Source organism: Erythrolamprus reginae, chromosome 3 (genome assembly GCF_031021105.1).
Source record: "Erythrolamprus reginae isolate rEryReg1 chromosome 3, rEryReg1.hap1, whole genome shotgun sequence".
Lineage (NCBI taxonomy): Eukaryota > Metazoa > Chordata > Lepidosauria > Squamata > Dipsadidae > Erythrolamprus > Erythrolamprus reginae.
Genome location: NC_091952.1, coordinates 193,459,742 through 193,485,567, shown reverse-complemented (window position 1 = coordinate 193,485,567; position 25,826 = coordinate 193,459,742). Strand labels below are relative to the sequence as shown.

General features: G+C 38.9%; 1 long non-coding RNA gene across 1 annotated transcript in view; it reads right to left on the bottom strand.

The window, feature by feature from the left end:
• Nucleotides 1–11,044: 11,044 nt before the first annotated feature.
• Nucleotides 11,045–25,826, bottom strand: part of LOC139165898 (uncharacterized) — a 31,134-nt gene continuing 16,352 nt past the window's right edge. Inside the window, exons 2-3 of the long non-coding RNA XR_011558833.1 lie at nt 17,064–17,204; nt 11,045–11,122 (exon numbers count right to left, since the gene is read on the bottom strand). This is a non-coding gene — a long non-coding RNA (uncharacterized lncRNA). The remainder of the gene's footprint in view (nt 11,123–17,063; nt 17,205–25,826) is intronic.

Here is a 25,826-nt window from a genome sequence, read left to right as displayed (position 1 = left end):
TGCCTGCCAGTCGTCGTAGAGCCAGTTGTGATAGCAACGTGAGACATTGTCTGCCCACCTACCCATTTGGGTTCTTTTACCCTCTGCATATGCGCAAAGTTTTCTGTGCAAGCACAGAGAGTAAAGACCCCAAATGGTGGAATCTGGGCAGGCAGATGATGCTTCGTGCTACCATCATGACCAGTTCTCCAATGATGAGCAGGCATGTCTGAACCGGGAGCATTTTACCCTGTATTGAATCCATCACCTCCCAAATTACCTCTGCTTTTGCTTGGCTGCAATTTGTTAGAAATTTATTTTATACTTCTCAGCTTGTATCATAGCTGATTAGACTCCATAAACACTGCAACTTTTGCATAGTTGCAATTAGCTATACCTTCAGGTTTACATGAACCATTAATGGACTATGTTTAAGTAAAAGCACGATTATTCATCACTTAGAAGGAGAAACCTGTTTCTATCTATGTGAAAAAAATATGCCATTTATCTTCTAATTAAAATATTTTAATTATACTTAAGAGTTTCTTCTGAATTACATAAAGGTTTGAGAAGGTCCACATAAACTGGCTTCCTCTCTCTGAAATTTGCCCAGCCAGGTTTCAGATATGGCATCAGCCTTGAACCAGGGAAGGGGGGGAGGAGTGGCTATTATAGCCAGCGAGAGCCTTTGCCTGCATAGACTCGTTGCTCCAGATATTGCGGGCTGTGAGTCCCTCCTAGTGACATTGGACTTAGGGGTTCAGGTGGGCTTGTTGCTCATGTACCTGCCTCCCAGCTGCATGTCAACAGCCCTGCCTGTGCTGCTCAAGGAGGTAGCCGGGCTGGCAGTAGGATTCCCCAGACTTATAGTTTTGGGGGACTTTAACCTGCCATCGCTCGGGGAAACCTCTGAGTTAGCACAGGAGTTCATGGCCACCATGAGAGCCATGGACCTGACTCAAGTAGTACAGGGTCCGATTCATGAGGGGGGGGGCATGCACCCGGCATGGTATTCCTCTATGGGCAATTGAGTAATCCGCCACCTGTTTACTAGATCCGTGTCCCTCCTGGCTGGTCTTGGCCAGCAGGGAGGTGACACGGAGCTGGGTCCAGGAGATTGTCAATGCTTTTTTGAGGAGGGGGTCCTTTCCGGATCCCTACAATGAGGCACTTGTGCGCCCCCTCCTCAAGAAGCCTTCCTTGGACCTAGCCATTTTTAACAACTATCGGCCAGTCTCCAACCTTCCCTTTATGGGGAAGGTTGTTGAGAAGGTGGTGACACTCCAACTCCAGCGGTCCTTGGAAGAAGCCGATTATCTAGGCCAGGGGTAGGGAACGTTGGCTCTTCTGTGACTTGTGGACTTCAACTCCCAGAATTCCTGAGCTAGCATGATTGGCTCAGGAATTCTGGGAGTTGAAGTCCACAAGTCATAGAAGAGCCAACGTTCCCTACCCCTGATCTAGGCCCTCAACAGTCAGGATTCAGGCCCGGCTACAGCACGGAAACTGCTTTGGTCACGTTGATGGATGATCTCTGGCAGGCCCGGGACAGGGGTTTATCCTCTGTCCTCATGCTTCTTGAACTCTCAGCGGCTTTCAATACCATTGACCATGGTATCCTTCTACGCTGGCTGGAGGGGTTGGGAGTGGGAGGCACTGTTCTTCAGTGGTTCTCCTCCTACCTCTCCAGTCGGTTGCAGTCAGTGTTAGTGGGGGGGCAGAGGTCAACTTCAAGGTTACTCCCTTGTGGGGTGCCTCAGGGGTCAGTCCTCTCCGCCCTGCTATTCAATATCTACATGAAACCGCTGGGTGAGATCATCCAGGGGCATGGGGTGAGTTATCATCAGTATGCTGATTATACCTAGCTGTACATCTCCACCCCATGTCCAGTCAATGAAGCAATGGAAGTGACGTGCCAGTGCCTGGAGGCTGTTGGGGTCTGGATGGGTGTCAACAGACTCAAACTCAACCCGGATAAGTGGCTGTAGGTTCTGCCTCCCAGGGACAATTCCATCCGTCCATCCATAACACTGGGGGGGAATTATTGACCCCTTCAGAGAGGGTCCACAACTTGGGCATCCTCCTCGATCCACAGCTCACATTAGACAACCATCTTTCAGCTGTGGCGAGGGGAACATTTGCCCAGGTTCACCTGGTACACCAGTTGCAGCCCTATCTGGACCAGGACTCACTGCTCACAGTCACTCATGCCCTCATCACCTCAAGGTTCAACTACTGTAATGCTCTCTACATTGGGCTACCTTTGAAAAGTGTTTGGAAACTTCAGATCGTGCAGAATGCAGCTGCGAGAGCAATCATGGGCTTCCCTAGGTATGCCCGTGTTACACCAACACTCCGCAGTCTGCATTGGTTGCCGATCAGTTTCCGGTCACAATTCAAAGTGGTGGCTATGAGCTATAAAGCTCTTCATGGCATTGGACCAGAATATCTCCGGGACTGCCTTCTGCCACACAAATCCCAGCGACCGGTTAGGTCCCACAGAGTTGGCCTTCTCTGGGTCCCATCGACTAAACAATGTCATTTGGCGGGACCCAGGGGAAGAGCCTTCTCTGTGGTGGCCCCGACCCTCTGGAACCAGCTCCCCCCTGGAGGTTAGAACTGCCCCCACCCTTCTTGCCTTTCGTAAACTTCTTAAAACCCTCCTCTGCCGTCAGGCATGGGAGAATTGAGACATCTCCCCCAGGCCTATACAGTTTATGCATGGTGTGTATGATTGATTTTAATAATGGGGTTTTTAGTGTTTTTTAAATGATTAGATTTGTTATACATTGTTTTATTGTTGCTGCGAGCCGCCCTGAGTCTACGGAGAGGGTTGGCATACAAATCTAATAAATAAATAAATAAATAAAAATTTTACTTTTATTAGTGATGAACATTCAAGCATAATTTTGTATTATACTATTTTTAACTCGGTTCTAGCAGATGAGAAGGCAATAGTTCTAAAACCTCTGTTTAAAAATCAGGTCATGCATCACAGTCACTTATTTTTGTACATCAGTGGGTATTTGGCCATTTATCATATATCCTTCCTCTTGGGGGATCACTAGATATCTAGGACAGCAAAAGTATTTCAATTTCTAAAAAGATAGTGAAGGGGTTTTTTTTCTATTTCAATTTTAAACTTTGGGCAAATCTAGCCATCGGCTGGACTAAAAAAAGGCTTTAAATGAGTTAACCCTAACGATCCTAATAGTTAAGATAACTGGAATAATATGATTTAAATTGAACTAGTCTAACAAAACTGAACTGGCAAATTTTGTTGTAATCTAAAGTGACCAGATTATTACCTCAGTAAATTGGGACACCATTGCCCGGGGGGGGGGGGGGGGAGAGACGGACGAAAGGCGGCATGAGCCCAAACTCCTGCTGGCCAATATTTTCACTTCCCTGTGATTGGTTCACTCCCAGGCCAGGCCAAGCCGGACCAGGCCAGGCCAGGCCTGGAAAAAGTAATTTGTTTAAAGCCTCATTGACAGATTCAAGTGTACCCATGGCAGTTACGATGCACCTTTCCACTTTGGATCCAAATATTGTTCACTAATAGGTACAGTTGCTTGCTATATTATTTTTTTAGGAAATACACACTATTCTCTACAACAAAATTAAGCTTATTCTGAAAGAGTGCACATTGCTATCTAAGGTTGTATCCATAAAAGACCATTAAGCCCAGATTTTAAAAGTAAATCTGCATGACTGAACAAAAATGAAATCTTTCTATAAATATCCAAGTTCAAGACTGCTTTTAAAAGTCTGAGCAATTATAAAAGTCTTATAAAGCCTACAGAAATCCTGAAACCTTGGATAGTTTTCAGGAAGAATAAAAAGAGAGCGAGAGAGGTTTTTTCCCTATATATTTATCAGGTTCAAAGGTCTTTTCAAATATCTATTTCAACTCTAATGTATTCTGTTTGTTCCTTCTGCTTCGCTGTTTTCTTTCTTTTCTCATTTCTTTCCCTAAAATATCATGTCAAGAAAATTAAAGGCCAGACTGAGTTACATTCTGAGGCCAATTTTCTGTGCAAAGCTTCTGCCTTCACTGATATATTGTGTTTTCATGTTGCCCCACAATTGTATGAGGCATTGAAACCTCAAGGAAAAATGATGAGATAAACATTACTGCAACAAGGAACAAAATATTACAAGGAAGGGATGTGGCCATACAACTGCAACTAAGTGTCAGCAACTGCCCTTGAGTTTTTCTGGATAACTTTTGTACGACTGACTGTTTCTTCAGAAAGAAATGGCTTGCAATTAAGTAGGTTCTATTTATGCGTCTGCATTTCATTTCATTCTTTCCCATGTTCTTTTATAGCCATGATGGTGAACCTATGGCATGCGTGCCCTGTCACTTGACAAGTGTGGCATCATGCGTTCCTATTATGGGTTAGGCGTGCATGCATGCACAAGGATCAGCTGGCCTTTGTGGGTATGGCAGTGTCAGAAACTGCCAGCTGGTCACTGTGAATGTGCACATCAGAAATCAGAAGTTCATTTTCCGGCCCGCACATGCTCCCTGGGCAGCTCCTCTTTGGAGTTGTGGCCCAGACGAGCGTGCATGCTCCCTTTTGGCACTTGGTGCCAAAAAGGTTCACCATCACTGTTCTATATTAGTGGGGCCATTCAAAATTCTGTGACATTTACCAAATATGGACATCATCTTCCTAATTGCCTGCTTTATCTCTGGGTGCCTCCAAGTAGCAGATAAATTTCCTTTCTTATTCTATTTTTACCAGACTTTTTGAATACAATAAAAGTCTTTCTTTTTCCCGCCTCTCTCTGAACGTTAGAAATGAAGAATACAGAGAATAAAAAGGGGAAAAAGAAAGAAAACATAGAATTATGACTCCTGCCCTTTTTCTTTTGACTAATTGTCATCTTATTCTTTCCCCATCCTCAATGACCATTTTTTAATTCCAAAATCCATACATTTATCAATTTTAGACTTTTCTTGTTTCAGTATAAAGTTCTTATAATGCTTCCAGGTTTATCATTTTGCCCTGACAAAATTGGTCAGCTTTGCCAGTTTCTATAAACTCTTGACAGTTTTATAATCTGAATTTCCCAATTCTCAGCAATTGTCACGCTGATGTGCACATTTCAAGTGTTAAAGTCCATCTCTCTGAAGAGCATTTTAGTTAGATAGTTAGGAAAGGTTGACATAAGGCCATGTATGTTCTCATTTATTTATCTATCTATCTATCTATCTATCTATCTATCTATCTATCTATCTATCTATCTATCTATCTATCTATCTATCTATATCTAGCTAGCTAGCTAGCTAGCTAGCTAGCTAGTTAGTTAGTTAGTTAGTTAGTTAGTTAGTTAGTTAGTTAGTTAGTTATTGTATTTGTATGCCGCCCCTCTCCGTGGACTCGGGGCGGCTCACTACAAACATAGAATACATAATAAAACAAGTATTAGATGAGGTCCCTCAAACTGCTCCCAAAATTACTGCCAGTTAGTATTTTTAATGTGACAGAAGAGGAATGTTATTAAATAGATGCAGGATTATTATATTAACTGAAATTATAATATTTAGGTTTTGTCCTATCCCTTAATTTAGCACTTCTGTTTTGGGAAATGAAAATCCTAATATACTATTCAAAGGACAAGTGAAGCCCTTTGACCCAAAATTGTTGTGCACTATTTTCTTATATACATATCTTTTTTAAAAAACAATGTCAAATTCCTCCATGCAGATCAATTACTCACCCAGAAAAATACTTACACATTTGAAAGAGTTCCATAATGGTTGGATAAATTTATTTCAGTCTCAACATGTTTCAGATTTGAAATACTTTGCGCAATAGCTCTCTTGTGTACACTTCTGCTAGCAAGCAGTCAAATGAACCAACAAAGGTCACCCAGCAAGCATTTAATTCAGAGAACATATATCTTCAATGGGATGCATAATGGCATGATAATGGTACTACCAACCTGGAATTGGACCAAATAGCGTATTTGCAAATAAGAACCAGAAATGAGTTATTATAAGGTCAACGTAGTTACACCTGTACAATCATTAAATCACATATTTGTAAATAGGATGACAGAGCTGCATAATTAGTTCCTTGATTGCCTGCTTATTGGAAGAGTTCATATATCATTCTGCATCAGAAGTCAGAAAATGTGCAAAATGTAATTATATTGTTAGATAATATTCCTTATTTGTAGCACCAGCCAGGGAATTTTTACATTTTACTAGACTGATGTTACCATAATAACCAGTAAGCACATCATTCTTGTTATGAATTCAGAAATGAGACTAGATTAAATAGAAGGATGTGTAAATCCTGCAGTGGAAGGAATTATGTACTAAGGGCTTGATGAAGGGGTAAACAAATATCTAAGATGCTTCCCATGTAGATTCAAATCAGAGGTGGAATTCATTTACTTTCCCTACTGGTTCACAAATGTGACCTTGTGCACGCATGCTGCCTTCCACACATGCGCTTTGCTCATATATGTGGCTTGCTCACATGTGCTCAAGTGGTCGGTTGCTTCTGGTTCAGACCGGTTCTTTAGAACTAGCTGTGGAAATTTAACACCACTCGCTGAACTGGCAGTGATGACCAGTGGCGCGTGCTCCCAAGCCGGTCCTCTGGTCGCTGCAGCTTACCAAAAAAATCCTCTACACATGTGCAGAGGGTCATTTCTGGGTGTTTTGTGGGATGTGACAGGTCGAACACTTCCATCAAGATGTGAACCGATAGGGAATGTAAGTGGAACCCACTCCTGATGGCTTCAATAAGTGCCTAAAAAGTGCCTAAACAGGGTGGGTGGGCAGGCCCATCTGCAGGTCGCCACTACCAGTTTGCCTGAACCAGCCCAAACTGGTTGAATTCCACTTCTGATTCAAATGTGCAGTGAGGATTGGGTAAAGAGACAAAATTGTTCTACGTAAGGGCAGGGCTTCAAGGATGGCTATTAATTCCTTGGCTTCCTGTTCTTTGGACATGTTAGATCAGACTATAGTGATGTTTGGTTTACTGCATTTCATTTAGAGATGTAACCAGGGGTGGGCTACTGCCAGGACAAGGGACAATGCAGTGGGGTAGCAAAAATGGAGCTCCACTTCAGAGCACCCAATTTGCACTGAGAGATGTTGAAAGAAAATGCAGGGCGTCCTGCATAAGCCACACCCACAGTATGGTGGTAAAAGTTTTGATAGCCCTTCACTGGATGTAACGCAATGTGGTCCTGTGTCTGGAGAGTTTTAGGAGACTGATAATGAAGTATAATGGGATGTGTGTGGGATGCTGCAACCAACCTTCATGACCAAGATTTGAGTTTGCCAGTACCATGTGGAGTGAAGTGGGATGACTGTTCCATTTATTAGATGTTAGGGGTACTTTAATCAGATGTGCAACATTTTGTAATCTGTACAGCCCTGCTGGACATGGCCACCAATAAATAGCATGTGATTTATTTCATAACAAAATTCATATTCTTGTCTATAGCTTGCATGAAACACTGCCCCCCCCTTTTTTACAGATCTGTTTTAGATAAACCTTTACATCAGTCCAGCCATTTTGACTGATACATTTGGTGGGGATTTTGGGGGAAATTATTGAATGGTCTGCATTACATACTGGAATCTCTGTGAGAACTTTGCTGTTAAGACGCCTAATTGGACTCGCCACCATGGCTCTGCAGGTACCGCTGTTTGAGCGGAATTATTCTTCTGCACCCATGCAGGTAGCAAAATTTTGCATGGAGATGCAGGTGCCCATGACCCTGTGAGGTTTTTTGCTTCCATGCATATGACTCCATGCACAATTTTGCTACCTGCATGGGTGCAGAAGCATAGTTCTGCTCAAACTCACGGTACCTCCAGAGCCATGGAGGCGAGCCCAATTAGGCATTCTGGCTAGCAGCCCACCCCTGCTTCTGGTGTACAGTTAAAATATTATTCAACTGTTACACTTATACATTTTGTTTAGTTTGTTTGCTACTTTGGACTAAAAGGTTGTAGCAATCAGCAGAATTTAGCTGATCTCAGAAAAAGTTAAGCAGGGTCAGATTGATTTAACACTAAGATGTGAGACTGTTGGGAGCTCCTACATGATAGATAACCCTGGAGAGTCAAAACATTTCCTGAAAAATGCAATGGACATTTTCTTGTAAATTGTTGCTCAGAAAACTATATGAATGTGTGGGTGAATGTAGGAGCTGAGATAACTTTTAGGGGCTCTTTACTGTTTTTGTATCTTAAATTATTGGGGTGTGGTGAAGGAAGGCAACATTGAATATTTTTTAATCTAGCCTTCTAGTGCATGTATATTACTAATATCAATAATTGTCTTATCTTCAGCATGCATGTTCTAGCAAAAATAAAAGATACGTTTGTAAACACTTAATATCATGATGACAACATATCTCTCTGTAACCTAGGTGGGATCTACTCCTGTCATTTCTTGCAATTGGATAAATGGATGTTTCACTGGTTAAATAAAGGTTCTACAGTACGCTCATATTTGCTCTTTGTTTAAGGAAAAAAGTCTCAGATTGGGTTCAGCAACTGGACCTTCAAAATTCATTTCTTTTCACAAAGAAAGGATCCTATCTCTATTTCTTGTGTCACATCACATCACTGTTAACCTTATATTATGTCCAATTGCATAGTCCAAAATGTACACAATGGTGGTCATGTGTTGCAATCCAACTATACCTGTTTTGTTCCTGTGGGTTTATTGCAGGGCTCAACAAGGGACAGGATTTGGATGGTAACACTGATATCTTGCAGATTTTGACAAACACAAAAACATGCACATAGAGCTATCAGTAAACCTGCAGATTTTGACTCCTCCTGTAGACACCTATGCATCACATCCTTTAGTATTATATATCCTACAAAGACTTTACAACTAAGGATAACATTTCTTTGATAGAAGAGGAAACTTGGAGTATAAAAGATACATCAGTGACTGTGAAACTTAATCTGGGAAATAAAGAGGAGGCAAGGGTTGTTTCTTGTGAGCTGAAGGCTGGACTAAACCTCTGAAAGATTTGCACTTCACTTCTTTAATGCATTACACCAATAGTGCTGTTTTCTTTAGCCAAGGCAAATAAAAAGGAGTGTTTTCTTTCCAATTAATTATGGATTTTTACTCTTTCACTGACAAATTGATCTTGGTTTTACACACAATTGGATTTTGTCCGAGCCACAAATGATTCAGATTACAAATAAAGAAAGGTGGCCTGAATAGACCTTTAATTAATCCTATTGAACTTTTACTTCAGCAGCAACGTACCTTGAAGAAAAAAAATAACTATTTTCAATAAAGTTTTTAAAGCTAATTATTTGTTTTAGGGGGAAAAAAGAATAGAAATATCTTTCTTTCTTTCTTTTTGTCTTCCTTCATTCTTTCCTTTCTTCCTTTTCTCTTCCTCCTACAGAAACTGTAGGAAGAACAGGTTTTTATTCATTCATTTGAACAAGATTCAACCAATATATTTGTGTGTATTACAGTCTTCTGTGCTTTTGAAAAACAGAATTTTTAATCAAAAGAATGTTTTTCCTGTTGAAATTATGAGCCTGCTTAGTCCATATAGAATTCTAGCTGGCTATTGGAAGAGAAGAATAAGTAAATAAAATAAAAAAGGGAATAAATTCTTCACCCCATAATATATATTTCATAAACCTCAATTGATATTTCAAGGTGTGTTGAAGCACATTTATTTTTAGACTAAAAGAAGGAGCATTTAACAATAATAACCTTGTGCCCTGTTCCTATTCTAATATATATTTATATTTCATTACAACAGCACTTTACAAATTGATGTACATTTTTTTTAAAAAAAAAAATTCCCAGTTTACAGAACTGGGAATAATTTTTTTAAAAAAATAATTGTACATCAGTTATTGTATAGAAGAAGCCAGAAACTCATAAGAGAAAAACAATAAAGATTGGCTTAAATACAATACATATGTTCTGTCTCAGTGCTGAGCCCCCAGTAACCAATGGAAATAACTAATCAAAGGATTTAATATTTACAAAAGTCTCAGTCTTTTAAGAGTCTTTCAAAAGCCTTTTCACGAGGAGAATCAAGATTAGCAAAGTCTTATCAGTTGGCCAGAGTCCCGGAAAGAAGATAAACACAGCAATAATTACCAGTAGAAGCAATATTTCAAAAGCATAGGTGTAAGAAGCTAGCTGGAAGACCAAAGCTCATTAGGAAAGGCAAGAATGTGCTCTTTTGAAACACAACCCAAATACTATTGTTGATACTAGATGTTTCGAAAATGAACTGCATTGTTTTCTTCAAAGAGACGTGGCGTGCCTCATACTTAAGTGTTTGAGGGGGTGACCCACTAGCCAGCAGTGCTACTCGTGCATAATCTCCTCCTAGCAAAGCACTCATGCCTCCAAGATGCCCTGCTGACTCTAGCATCCAGAAGAGGCTCCTCCACTTATCCTGAGTCCCTCCTCTCAGGAAGTGCAGAAGGCCCTGGTTATTGTTCAGCCTCTGACACCAGACAGAGGCTCAAGTGCCGGGAACACAGGAGCCTACACCATGCCTCCATTTTCTTTGCATCCTCTGAGTCCATGACTAATTTCACTATATGCGAGTGAACCACAACCTATGAAAGTTTCTAGAACATTTTACAAGTCAGCTGATGGACCAGTTTCATCACTAAGTCTGAAAAAAAAAAGCTCTCTTCTGGAATTGAAGGAAGAGGAATTTATAATTATGATACATTGAGAATGTCTGATGTTATTTTCCTTTCATACTTTATACTAAGAGTTGATCCATTGAAATCAACGAGAATTGACACAATTATTGGCATTTGCCTACAATTTAACTGTATTGTGGTATAAGCTGTTTTTCATCTTCTTTCATAAATTTGCAAAGTAAGCATGGGAAAAATGCATGTAACCTTTTGGTCTGTCTATGTAATTCAGTTTTCCGTCTTTCATTAGGCACAATGCAGTTGCTACAAAAGGGAAAGCAAATTAGCCAAAAATACACAAAAAATATAGAGGCGGTATCTCTAACTAGGAACTTTGCCATATAAGGGAGATGATATATCACTGCTTACTTTCACATTAATTGTATCTTCCTCTGAAGCCATCTTCATCTTCTAGAAATAGATAGTTTTGATTCCTTAATTCAGTTCCTGCAAATAGCAACCAAGCCCAAAATGTAAGGGAAATTAGATCTCCAATGATTACTCTACCTACAATATTCTTGCCAACAAAAGGAAAATGATTTAGTTGTCCTAATTACATCCAGAATTTATCTTAAATGTATATTAGTGTATGTATGAATTCTATTTTGTTCTTTTGATCTATTATTTCACTTTGTTATGGACCTGATATCTCTTCTAATAATTTGTCATTTAAGAGCCTACGTTGGAGTTGTTTCTTTTATTTCTTTCTAACACTATTATTTCTTTCTAAACTTCTTTCTTTCTTTCTTTCTTTCTTTCTTTCTTTCTTTCTTTCTTTCTTTCTTTATTCATTTATTTATTTATTTAGTCCATTGCACAATAAGAGTTATATTGGGTATACATATAGTAAATATATAATGAAGGTTATAGAAGATATACTCATAATAAAATATATCTAAGAAAGAATAGAAGAGAAGAAATAGGACTAAAATATATCAGTGAAAGAATAGAATAAATATAGCTTCTCTTAGCTTTTTCTGTTATAATAAAAAGCTTATACAGTATTTAAAAAAATGATATGCAAACAAACAAGAGGAAAAGAAATGTTTTTTTTTTTAAAAAAAGATTGCTGCCTGCCACAAATGGGCAGGAATAGCTATTTTATAATGTAAAAATGCCTATGTTCATACACATGAGATTTGAGATTTTCTTTGCAAATCAATTATTGTAGCTATGAGTATACAATGAACTTTCCTCCAATGTAAAAATCTCCACAAACCATTTATTAGAAGATTACGAGATAAGAGTCACTGCTTTGAATCTGCCTATCTTCTTGGATAGTGAAGAGATACTTTGCAAGATGCAAGTATATTTTAAATGACACTCTATACAAGTAGTTTTTCTAACCCATCTTTTTGATTTTGCAATACCTAAAAAAAAGTACTGATAGTCGTTTTACTTATATGAATTCAAGCCAAGGAAACTTTCCTCCGGTTTTTGCCTCAACAATTGTTTTTATTGTTGTTTCTTGGAAGAAGAAATACTCAGCTAAGTACAATTTTGAAACAATATTGCATAAAATAACAGATGCCCATAATGTGCATTGAATTCTACTACCTACTATTCTTGAAAAATTATATTCCCAAATTTTGTATGTGTGTGTGTGATTTATTATGCTTTTCATTCAATACCATCTTTTTCACATTTATCTCTCAATATTCCATTTCCTAAATTAATCTTTTCTTGGTAAGATTCATCAAGTCACACATCTTTGTTGCAGATATATTGATGGATGCAGCAGTATTCCAGAAAACCTGTTTGTTTTTATGTATGTATCATGCCGCCTTGATTGCATCAGTGGAATCTCGCCCGGCCGCTCTGTTTAGGGTGACCCACTTAATCAGGGGGGACTTGGGGAGCCCTTGCAGAGCAGGGCCGAGGATTTTAACACATTTTTTGCTGATAAAGTCACTCGGATCCGGACGGACCTCGACTCCAATTGGAGAACAGAGTCGACTGACAATGAGTCTGTACTTGTCCATCTGTCTGGGAAGAGTTTGATCTGGTGACACCTGATGAAGTGGACAAGGCCATTGGAGCTGTGAGTTCCACCACCTGCCTACTGGATCTGTGTCCCTTCTGGCTGGTTTTGGCCAGCAGGGAGGTGACACTAAGCTGGGTCCAGGAGATTGTCAATGCTTCTTTGGGGAGGGGGTCCTTCCTGGATCCCTACAAGAAGGCACTTGTGCACCCCCTCCTCAAGAAGCCTTCCCTGGACCCAGCCATTCTCAACAACTATCGTCCAGTCTCCAACCTTCCCTTTATGGGGAAGGTTGTTGAGAAGGTGGTGGTGCTCCAGCTCTAGCGGTCCTTGGAAGAAGCCAATTATCTAGGCCCTCAGCAGTCAGGATTCAGGCCTGGCTACGCAGAAGCAAAAAAGGTAAAAATCTCATTCTCACCCAAGACTCGGCTTCTGCGAATACACAAAAGCTGAATCTCATGCTGGGGGCACATGCACACATGCACATACGCTCCCAGCCCATTCCAGTAGTGCTGGGAAATGGTGGCCCATCGCTGCCCCCTCCACCTCTCCCAGCTAAATATATGTAGTTCAATCAACATAAACTTTCAATTAATCAGCACAATGTATAGCAGTTTCTGTTGCAAATTAATAAGCTGGTTTTTCTTTTTTTTCATTTCTAAAGTTCAGTGAATGCTTATAGATTATTATTATTATTTTCATATGCCTGTTCAACACAGATTTGGTGGGCTTGACAAAAGCTGCAAATAAACTACTAGGCAGTTACAAGTGAGGAAAAATATTTCATTGCTACCATTTCTACTGCTCAGAGGCTGATGAAATTAAGAAAATAACTTTTTCTGCCAAAACTGAGTTCCCTAAAAATAAATTTTCACTGTTTTGGCCTGATGAACTGATCTGAAAAGGAGCTTTGATTCATGAAAATTGTAAGGACCTTCTAAAGTGATAAACATAAGAATATCAAACAGTAAAATGGGATGTGGTGGAATTTTCAGACACAGTGTTACCAGTAAAGGGCTACCCAAAATTTTACTGACACACTGTGGGCGTGGCTTATTCTGGACGCCCTGCATTTTTTTCAACATCTTTCAGTGCAAATTGGGTGCTCGGGGTGGAGCTCCATTTTTGCTACCCCACTGTGTTCCCCCCTGTCCGGATAGCAGCCCACCCCTGAGTGTTACATGCTTCCAACTTTGAGTCATCATGAGATAATCCTGGATTCCTACAAAATGCAGGTGTCATTGCATCCTGTTTGAACCACTGTAGCATTATTGTATGAGATTCCTACAAAGGACATTCTCTGAAGGTAGTGCTACTTTTTAAAATTAGTTCTACAAGCTGAAAAGTCCAAATCTATAAAGCAATAAGTGTATGCTTATATACTGTAATACTCATGATGAGCAGTTAAGAAACATTAACTTGTTCAGTATTACATTCCTCTACATTGAAATGAAATTCAATGTAGAGAAAAGTAAAGTCCCATACTTAGGTAAGAAAAACCAAAAGTACATATATAAACTAAGTGAAACCAGGCTTAATAGCAGTGACTGTGAGAGGGATCTTGGATTCTTAGTGGACAACCAGCAGTGTTGGTGGACAATGAGCCAGCAGTGTGCAGTGGCAGTCAAAAAAGCCAATGCAATTCTAAGTTGCATCAACAGAGGGATACAATCAAGATCGAGTAAGGTACTAATATCATTCTATAAAGCCTTAGTTAGACCACACCTATAATACTGCATCCAGTTTTGGTCACCACACTATGAAAATATATATTGAGACTCTAGAAAAAGTGCAGAGGAGAGCAGCCAGGATGATTGGGGGCTGGAGACTAAAACATATGAAGAATGGTTACAGGAACTGGGCATGGCTAGTCTAGTGAAGAGAAGGATCAGAGAAGACATGATAGCAGTGTTTCAATATTTGAAGGGCTGCCAAAGAGAGGAGGAGGTTAAGCTATTTTCCAAAGCACCTGAAAGCCTGAGAAGGAATAATGGATGGAAACTGATCAAGGAGAGATTTAACCTAGAAATAAGGAGGAATTGTCTGATAGTGAGAACTATTAACCAATGGAACAATTTGCCTTCGGAATTTGTGGGAATTTTATCACTTGAGACTTTCAAGAATAGTTTGGATTGCCATTTGTCAGAAATGGTGTAGGTTCTCCAATTTGAGCACGGGATTAGACTAGATGACCTATAATAGTAATGGCGAACCTATGGCATGGGTGGCACAGATGGCATGCGGAGCTATATCTGCTGGCACACGAGCTGTTGCCCTAGCTCAGCTCCAACATGCATGTGTGCCAGCCAGGTGATTTTTGGCTTGTACAGAGGCTCTGGGAGGGAATTTTTTGGCTTCCAAAGAGACTCCTTGGGAATGGGGGAGGGTGTTTTTACCCTGCCCCAACTCCAGGGAAGCTTTGGATCCTGGGGAGGGCAAAACACAAGCCTATTGGGCCCACCAGAAGTTAGGAAACAGGCAATTTCTGGCCTCCAGAGGGCATCCGGGGGATGGGGAAAGCTGCTTTTGCCCTAAGCCACGCATTGAATTATGGTTGTGGGCACTCATGCATGCACATAAGCACCCACCCACCGTCTTTCGGCACCCGAGGAAAAAAAAGTTTGCCATCATTGACCTATAAGGTCCCTTCTGTAAACCATGGTACAATCCATGAGAGGGCATGACTATAATAGCCATGTCCTGCTTTTGTATTCCAGAAACAACTATTATATTGCCTTAATTTGAGTGATTGTGGAGGAGGGAGGTTATCTTCATCGAAGTTTAAAAGTTACTTCTGCAGTCTTTAATTTTCTGTGTATTCATAGCAATGCCCAAAATATACAAATCTGCCAGCTCTGTGTTAAATCTTTTGCTCCATTTGAAACGTCAAACATCTACCTACAGCTGCCTACTCAGCAGGAAATCCGTCAGTGCTGCTTTTATTAATGGCTTCAGCAAATGTGAGGAGATAAATACAGAGAAAGGGCATGAGCAAGCTTTTTTGAGCACTTCTGCCACACATTAGCTGTATTTTTTCTGTCATACCAGAAGAAAGAAAAAAAAGAGAGATGGAAAAATTGCCAGCCCTTTGACTGCCACATCACAGAAGAAGATAGGCCTTTTGTTTTGTAGCAGGTACTTTCAGAAGCTTTGGTGAAGGGCATTTTTTTTTACAGAAATGGTGGCAGCATTTCAGAACAATTTCATGACATAGAATGCAAAATAAATAAACTAACAATAGATTTGGTAACAACTGTTTTAAGGTTCAACAACACAGTGAAAGTGCTGCAAAGATGGAGATAATCACTTGAAAAAGATTATGGAGAGAGTATCAGTGGCTCTTTAATACCTGAACTGTCAGTTCCAGAAGTCCTACATTGATTTAATTTAATTTAATTTAATTTAATTTAATTTAATTTAATTTAATTTAATTTAATTTAATTTAATTTAATTTAATTTAATTTAATTTAATTTAATTTAATTTAATTTAATTTAATTTAATTTAATTTAATTTAATTTAATTTAATTTAATTTAATTTAATTTAATTTAATTTAATTTAATTTAATTTAATTTAATTTAATTTAATTTAATTTAATTTAATTTAATTTAATTTAATTTAATTTAATTTAATTTAATTTAATTTAATTTAATTTAATTAATTTAATTTAATTTAATTTAATTTAATTTAATTTAATAATTCAATTAACTTCTATATCGTCCAATCCCATAGGACTCAGGGAGGCTTTACATTACAGTAATACAATAATAAAAAGAAGTCAAATATTAATAATAGTTATAAAACCCCATTATAAACCCTAAACTAAAATAACTCCCTATAAAAATCTTAAATCCAATCTAACAACAACGTACATATTAGTTGGACATAATTTTGGGTGTGTCAGATATTAAGAATCACGCCCGCAGGCCTGTCGGCAAAGCCAGGTCTTAACAGCTTTTTGAAAGGCCAGTAGAGTGGGAGCAGTGCGAACATTGGGGGGAGTTGGTTCCATAAAGCTGGGGCAGTTACAGAAAAGGCCCTCCCCCATGGTCCCACCAACCTACATTGTTTAGTCGACGGGACCTGTAGAAGGCCGATTCTGTGCGATCTAATAGGTCTATATGAGGTATTTGGCAGGAGACAGTCCTGTAAATAGTCAGGCCCTAAGCCATCTAAGGCTTTATAGATGATAACCAACACCTTGAATTGTGACCAGAGACTAATTGGTAGCCTGTGCAGCACACAGAATGTTAGTGTTATATGGTCATATCGAGGTACACCCATAACAGCTTGCACAGCTGCATTCTGGGCTTTCTGCAGTCTCTGAACGCTCTTCAAGGGTAGTCCCATGTAGAGCACATTGCAATAATCAAGCCAGGAAATGATGAGGGTAATGGGTCTCACTTACCTTTTTTACTGGCGTGGAGATATATGTGTGCAGAGTGTCCATGATGACATCTGGTGGGGTGGGTGGAACCTCCCGCCACCACTGCTATCCTTATGCCTGAATCGGAGCGAACCGATAGAAAACCAGCACTGGTAACCAGTACTGAAAGGTAGTAAGAGAGCAGATTAAATCAGGAAAGAGAAACAGTTATTCCATCCAAATTATATAATAAAATGTTTACTGATTTGATAATTATGGGCAATCCAGTTGTGTTCATTTTTGTCACTGTATCTACTATGAATATGCACCTTTTTTATTATAGTACCTTATTCTAAGTGATGGACTAGTTATAGTATCATTGCTAAAAATTTGAACTGTAGGTCCTTGGAGTAGTAAACTGGAAGAAACTGTTTAGGTCATTGAGTTCAATTTCCTGTCAGTATAAGAGTAGAAATTAAAGCATGCCTGACAGATGCCTCTCTAGCTTCCACTGGAAAGTAGAGCACAGGTCTTGACCTTCTCTTGTTTGATGTCCTTCAAGGATTTGAAGACAGGTCTCACAATCTCCCCTTGATTTTCTCTTCTCAGGGAAAGAGAAAAAAATCTTAGCTCACTTCTTGGATTCCGGGGGCGGCACTAGAATAATGGAGGGAGAATGGAATCCAGGAATTGATCACCTTGGCGTCCTTAGCACCTGCTGGTATACGTGACGTCAAAGCTCCACCCCCGGAATCTCTTCGTGGGATTCCCCAGCTCATTTTGCTTGCGGCGCTGCTGCGGTGTCCTTTTCCATTAAAATAAAAAAAAAATTAAGTGGCGCCGCAAGCAAAGGGAGGTCCTTTCACATAAAAATATATTTTTTAATTTTTACGTGAAAGGACCTCCTTTTGCTTGCGGCGCCGCTGTGGCGTCTTTTTTCATAAAAATAAAAATAAATAAAAATAAAAAATCTGTAAAAATAAAAAACGATGGGATTCCAGGGGTGGAGCTTTGACATCACGTATACCGGCAGGTTGCTAAGCACAAATTATTCCAAAGCTCCGCCCCCAGAATCCCTTTGTGGGATTCCCCAGCTCCTTTTGTGCCTCCCTCCCAGCCTCCCAACCAGCCGACAGCTCCCCGGTGTTCGCCTTCCCCTGCCTCTACTGGTGCCCGGCTCCTCCTCCTCTTCTCAGCAGATGAGGAGGAGGCGGTGGCGCTTCACAGTGCTCGGCATGAACACCAAACCGGAGCATGAATTTTAAAAAATGGATTCGGGTTTGGTATACTGAACACCACAAAATTCAGTACGCAACCAAATTGTGCAGGTTCGGTTCGCCCAACACTACAGAAAAAGCCTTTTTCAGAGGGAGTAGGAATCAAAACATGCCTGCAAAGACTTAGGGCAGGAATAACTGTTTTCAGAAGGAGCAGGATTTTTTTTTAAAAAAAAAAAATACAGCAAGGCAGAATGATTGTTAGCACCGTATTAAGGCTGAAAAAGCCTTTTTCAAAGGGAGTAGGAATGAAAACAAGCCTGCAAAGACTGAGGGCTGGAAATAAATCTTCTTTGGAGGGAATAGGAAGCCTGGAAGATCATTAGCATACTTAGAGCTGGAAAAAATGTTTTTGAAAAAGCTACATTCGAAGTATAAGACACAGCCAAATTTTCATCCTCTTTTAGGGAAGAAAAATGTGCATTTTATACTCTGAAAACTATGGTAACCTGTTTTCCCCAAAATAAGACATCCCTTGATCATTGTTCGCTCTAAGCCGCACGCGTGCGTGTGTGCGTGCCCCAAAATACCCCCCATGCACCCTTTTCCAAGGGCATGCGCTCCCCATCCCCCTGCCAGCCCGCAGGGGGTGGGGGTGGGGAGGCGCCGGCAGTAGACATGGGTGGAAGGAAAGGGAGCCGCGGTCTCCCCTGCCTCCCCACGGTGCCTCTGGCCCCCTCGTGCCCCAGGCCTCTCGCCGCTGCCCCCGCCCACCCGATCTGCCCCCTCTCCGGCTTTCTCCTCCTCTGCCTCCCACCTTGGGGTGCGACTTCTCCTGCATCAGTGGCTGCAGCGACTGTAGCAGCTGCACCTTCTCCTTCTCCTCATCAGCGCTCCCAGGCAGGGGGCTGTGAGAGGGTTTTCTCCGTGCGCTTCAGGAATGCCTGCCCCTCCCCTCTCACAACCACTTTGCTGGGAGTGCTTTCGTCCCGGGCTTTCAGCAAGGGAGCTGCAGTAGAGGCAGGGCAGGCGTTCCTGATGCGCTCGGAGCAAGCGCTCGTGCAGCACCCTCGCTGACAGACAGAGAGAGAGAGAGCAACAGACAGAGCAAGAGAGAAAGAGAGAGGGAGAGAGAAAGTAAGTGAGAAAGAGAGAGAGAGAGAAATAAAGCGAGAGAGAGAGAAAGAGAAAGAAAACAAGAGAGAAAGAGTGAGAGAGAGAGAAAGAGAGAGAGAGAAAGAGAGAAAGAAACCAAGAGAGAGAGAGAACAACAGACAGAACGAGATAGAAAGAGAGGGAGAGAGAAAGTGAGAAGGAGAGAGAGAGAGCAAGAGGGGGAGAGAGAGAAAGAGAGAGAAATGACTCTTGATTTAAAGCATATGGTAAAAAGCACCCAAATAATAACAGAGAGAAAAAACCCAGCTGTATGTGTGTCTGTGTGTGCGTGTGTCTGTGTGTGCGTGTGTGTGTGTGTGTGTGTGAACTCTTGAACCATTTCCAATAGCCCTCACCTGTTATTGGAAATGGTTCAAGAGTTCACACACACACACACACACAAGGGGGGAGGACACAGGGATGGAAAAAGAGGAGAAGATACTAATAATAGTAATAGATTTTGGTTTTGTTTTATTAATAATTTTTTTAAATAAAAAAGAATGGATTTTTTTTCTTATTTATTTATTTGTTTGTTTGTTTGTTTGTTTGTTTGTTTGTTTATACTTCTATGCCACCCAGTCCCAAAGGGACTGCCGCTCAGACACTATACTTTTCCGCCCACACCAAAAAAAAATTAGAGGGAACATTGCCCCTGATAATAAGCCCAATCGGGCTTTTGAGTGCACAGCAATAAGGCCAAGGGCTTATTTCAGGATTCAAAAAAATATAAGACAGCGACTTATTTTCAGGGAAATATGGTAGTTAGAAATCAAGTTTCGGGTTTTTCTATTTTCTTTTCCCATCAAATGAAGATGATCTCTTTGGTTTCCTGGTTAGCATACTGCTGGGCTGTCTGAGTTAGGATTATGAGAATAACTATACTAGACTACATAGGAAATTTCTTACAGTTTCATACAAACTCAGTCATATCAATCTATGATGCAATAAAGTCTATGATGAAATGAAAGAGAAAACCAGTTTGACTGATATGTTACAATCGATGTACTGGATATCATGGAGGTTATGAATATGGATATATGTATATGAAAGAGGTTATGTGAATTAGCAATGATAATTTTGGGTCTTTTTATTCATTTTTTAAAGGGAAAAGAAGTATTAGAGGAGTGTTTCTGCATTAGTGAAATCATACAACATATATCTAGGAGGAAAAAAGGCTAAGCAGTGAAAGCATACCAGGTACATAATCACCAGAACTTCATCAAATAAAATAAGAAAACTAAAAATATGTACCAGTTTAATAATATATCTGGGAGACTAAACGACATGCTGTGTAGTTTCTGGCTCATAAACCTGTACAAAAGTTTTACAGTGTGCAAAAGGACCTCAAAACTCTGCAAGATAGTTTATGTTTTCTACCATCTATAATTTACAGACTTCTTTTGCATTCTTAGCTCCCAAAAACACATAACTGAGTGGGCACATAGAAACCAATCTTTTTTTTTTTTTTATAAAGTGATCTAAACATAAGTAATTGCAGTGGAGGTGTGTTTAAATGTTTTAAAGTAAACTAGCTGGCAAAAGAAATTTCTCAAACTTGTCACTTCTTAGTTCCATATATTTTTATTTTTGCCAAAGCTAATCAGTTAATGCACTTTTTTAGGACTCAAGAAATTCTTGTTTTAATTCCAAACTTTTAAATGAGTTCCAACTTCTTTTTCAATGGCTAAGAGAAAACTAGTTGTTTCAATTGAAGACTAGCACACAGACAAATTGGCTTAGAACTATCATAATAAATACAAATCTATCTATCTCTACCTATCTATCCATCATCCATCCATCCATCCATCCATCCATCCATCCATCTATCTCAAATCCCACACAATGCCACAAATTTGAAATTTAATTTGAAATTGCTCACATCATCAGAGTAATATTCTGTGATATTAATTTAATGGAAATCTATTTGAAACATTCATAATATGTTTAAAGTAACAATCATGAAAGGCCCCAACAAGTACATAAATGAACAGGATAAATAAAACAGGAGAATTAAAAGGATAGTAGAATACTTTCCCAAATAATTCCATTTTAACATTCCCTCCTCGCTCTTAAAAAAAAAAAGACTATTGCATTCTGGATCAATTGCAGTTTTAATGATCATCAAAGGTGAGATTGTATTACAGTAGTGTTGCATGGTAGCAAATAAGAACTTGACTTGACATAGACAGACCAGATAAATCTGCAACTGGTACACCATTTACAGCTGGACAAAGCCATTCCTTTCTGGCTTCTAACAAGAGCTATGCCATGGCCTCTATTTGCTGTTTAAAGGTTGAAGGACATCTATGCAAGAAACTTGCCTCTTCACAGAATATGCTTTTCTGTCCAATGATCATACTAGTATTAGCAGATAATGAATCCCATTCTACAAACAACAACTTCATATCTGACTTGTGTTAAATTTAAGGCTGTTTTCTCCCACCCATTCCCAAGCATTGTGATAAGATATTGGCAGCATTTTCCCTACAACTCAGAGAAGTTAGCATAGATAAGGAAGTGTCAGCATACCTACAACAGGGTGCCTCGGATTGTCACATGATCTCTTCCCATAGATGTTAAAGTATAGAAAAGAGAGCAACAATGTTTTCTGTTCTTTGACAACTATATAAATCTATATAGTCTATAGTCTTATTCCCTATAATCTATTGGGAATAGATAATGTGTGAAATAATCAGTCATGCAACAGCATGAAAATTCAGAAGCATTAATACTCTTTCTATCCTACTTCTCAAAGTCCATAAGGCAGCTAATGCCCATATTCATATACAAATAAAATCTCTGCCTGATTCTGGTGTGTGATGATGGAAAGAATTGGCTAAAGGACCATAATTGGCAGCTTTAACTAGGTCCCCATAATATTTTAGATTTAGGTCTTGGCAGGCTCAGCAGCAACAGCAGCAAGAATCACTGTCGTATTTCTCCCTCATAAAGATTTAAAGGTAGTAATGTTCCTTTTAAATCTAGCAAGATTTTCATATTTTAAAAGCTAGCCCTAAGGGAAATTTTAGTAGAAATACAACCGCCAGATCCTATTTTAATCAAAATCATGACACAGGTAGGAATAATTTATATAGATTAAACTAAAGGTATTTCCCAATGAAAAAAATATCTCATTTTGTTCTATTATTTTTAAGACTAAAGAAGCTTTATGTATTATGGAAGATTGCAGAGATGAAAGATATAACTAGAGGAGATTTATTAAGAATAATGTGAGGCTATGCATATTGATGAAAATATATATTTTGGTTAAAAATTGGGTAGATCAGACTTTTATAAGTGGATATATATTTTTTCACAAGGAATGGCAATGTTAATTAAAATCTTAACTTCTGCTAAATTTGGGAAGAACCTAATGAAAAACTAATGTTTCTTTGAAAGAAACATATTTTGGATGAAAAAGCTCCTGGTTTCAAGAATCTGATGATTGAAAATTCTCTGGAGTTAAAGAGGAATCCTCAAATAACCCACATGTGCTCCTCACAGCTGCATTTCTGTGACCAGGTGCTCAGAGCTGTGTTTTTGTGTCGGCTCACAAATAATAACACAATATAAAACAAATCTAATAATTAAAAGTCATTTAAAACCCTGCTGTTCTGTTCGGGTCTGTGAGACCCGAAATCAAGGTTTGAGACCCTGTAAAAAATTTTCCCTGCATATCTGAAACTTGAAATTTCATGACTTTTCATCATTTCAGGGGTTCTCTCTATGAGAATTTTTTTTGGGGGGGTGGGAGGTTTCTTTCTTGCTGAAAAAAAAAAACTCCCTAATGTTATGTTCCCGGGTCACCCTGACCCGGACCGAAAACTCTTCATTTGCAGTGCTTATGTTTGGTCTTTTTGAAAGCTTTTTTCACTTGGAAAGTAGTCTGAACATTTCTTCACACAATGGAATGAAAATTGAACTGAAAAAATTAATCCTTATTGGTTTATTTTGCCCATAAATGTGCCTCCCCCCCCCGTTTTTGTGAAAGTTTTTTCAATTTATGGATAGTTTTGCTTGCAAAATGCAGTCTATTTTACTGGAGTTGGTGTGGGAATGGTACCTTGAACATTTCTGAATATAAGAAAAATATAAAGGAACTGAAAAAAATGATTCTTACTGGTTTTTTAACATCAGAAATAAGGCCTCCCTCCCCCCGTCGGCTGCTTGCAACCATTTTCACTTTATATTTACGCAGGCTTCAAATCCAAAATATTTTTAATATCTTAGGCATTCATTTACTCAATTTAACAATGCTGATCATCAAAAAAATATTTGTGGGGGTGGGGAAAAAAATTTTTTCTGGGCAAAAAAAAAGTCACGTTTAGTCTGTTCGGGTCATATAGACCCGGACCAAAATGATTTTTTTTAGGTACTTGAATTTGGTATTTTTGAAAACTTTTTCAACTGGAAAACTAGTTTGAACATTTATGAACATAATGATATGAAAATTGAACTGGAAAAATTGAGACTTATATTTTTATTTTGATCAAAAAGCCTCTCCCCCCATCCTTTCTGAATTTCGTGTCAATTTCTATTTTTTAAGGCTACAAATCCCTAAGGAATTTTCCCCCAAAAGGTTTGATATACTAAATTGAACATTTCTGAATATAAGAAAAATATAAATGAACTGAAAAAAATGGTTCTTATTGGTTTATTTTTGCCACAAAAGGGACACCCCCCCCCCGGCCTTGCTGTGTGCCATTATTGTCACTGTTCATACATATTTGTCTAGAAATATTTGGAATATCCTTTTGAAAATCAACCACATTGTAGCCAGATAACTAATTTTATGAAAGAAATCCATTTTACTAAAAAAAAGTATGTAAATTTGAAATTAACAGCATAAATTTTATATAAATTGAAATAACTTTATATGCAAAATAAACCAATATGCATCACTTTTTCCACTTCAATTTTCATATCATTATGTTCAGAAATGTTCAAGCTACAAATCCCACACCAACTTTAGCAAAATTGAATGTATTCTGCTAGCAAAACTATCCATAAAGTGAAGACTATGTCACAGAAACGGGGGGGGGCACATTTATGTGCAAAATAAACCAATAAGGATTAATTTTCTCAGTTCAATTTTCATATCATTGTGTGCAGAAATGTTCAAGCTACCAATCCCACACCAACTTTAGTAAAATAGAATGGATTTTGCAAGCAAAACTATCCATAAATTGAAAAAACTTTCACAAAAACGGGGGGGAGGCACATTTATGTGCAAAATAAACCAATAAGGATTAATTTTTTCAGTTCAATTTTCATTCCATTGTGTGCAGAAATGTTCAAACATGTTTCCAGGTGAAAAAAGCTTTCAAAAAGACCAAACATAAGCACTGCAAATGAAGAGTTTTCGGTCCGGGTCAGGGTGACCCGGGAACATAACATTAGGAACTTTTTTCGAACAGAACAGCAGGGTTAAAAGATTTCTGCAAAAAGGGAAAAATAATATCAAATTAATCTACCGGTATTTGACCAACATTTAAATAATGGCCTAGTTACAGTGGTACCTCTACTTACGAATTTAATTTGTTCCGTGACCAGGTTCTTAAGTAGAAAAGTTTGTATGAAGAAGCAATTTTTCCCATAGGAATCAATGTAAAAGCAAATAATGCATACAAATGGGGAAACCACAGGGAGGGTGGAGGCCCTGTTTCCTCCCAGGAGATTCCTAGAGAGGCCCCTGCCTTTTCCGGATACAGTTTCGAAGGCTCGGGTTTATAAGTGGAAAATAATTCTTGAGAAGAGGCAAAAAAATCTTGAACACCTGGTTCTTATCTAGAAAAGTTCGTAAGTAGAGATGTTCTTAGGTAGAGGTACCACTGTATTTGGATGATAATGGTTTCCATATGTCTTGACTCTAGTTCTGCTATTGAAGTATGATGGAATCTGGCAAGAGAGAGTGAGGCTGACAATATGCAACTCTTCCTCAATTTAATCCAATTCACACACAAGCCTTGACATCCCCTCCAAGATGTCAAGGTCCTCTTCGAAAACGATGGACGAACATCATATAACTGGTAAAGCTCAAGTTTTACAAAAAATATATATCAACATCTTTTTTCTAATTTTTTTACAATATAATCTTTTCAGAGGTTTGTTTCTGTCAAGAGGTATAGGCTATTGTCTTACTACATATAAATGCATCCCAATATCCCATTTGTGTTTGTCTATATATATATTGTATAGAGCATATACAATTATTATATATTAAGTGTGTGCTTATTGAATTATTATTCCAAGTCTCTAAAAAATATGAACTCCTTTGGTAATAGTGTTCTGCTTATGAATACTTCATCAAATAACTTCATAATGAAATTAAGTAATATTGTTACCTAATAAAAGATAAGAGATAAAATGAGTTCAAGATGAAAAGTTGTTAATAAATTGAGAAGAGTTTATTTGGTCCTCAGCCATAAGATTA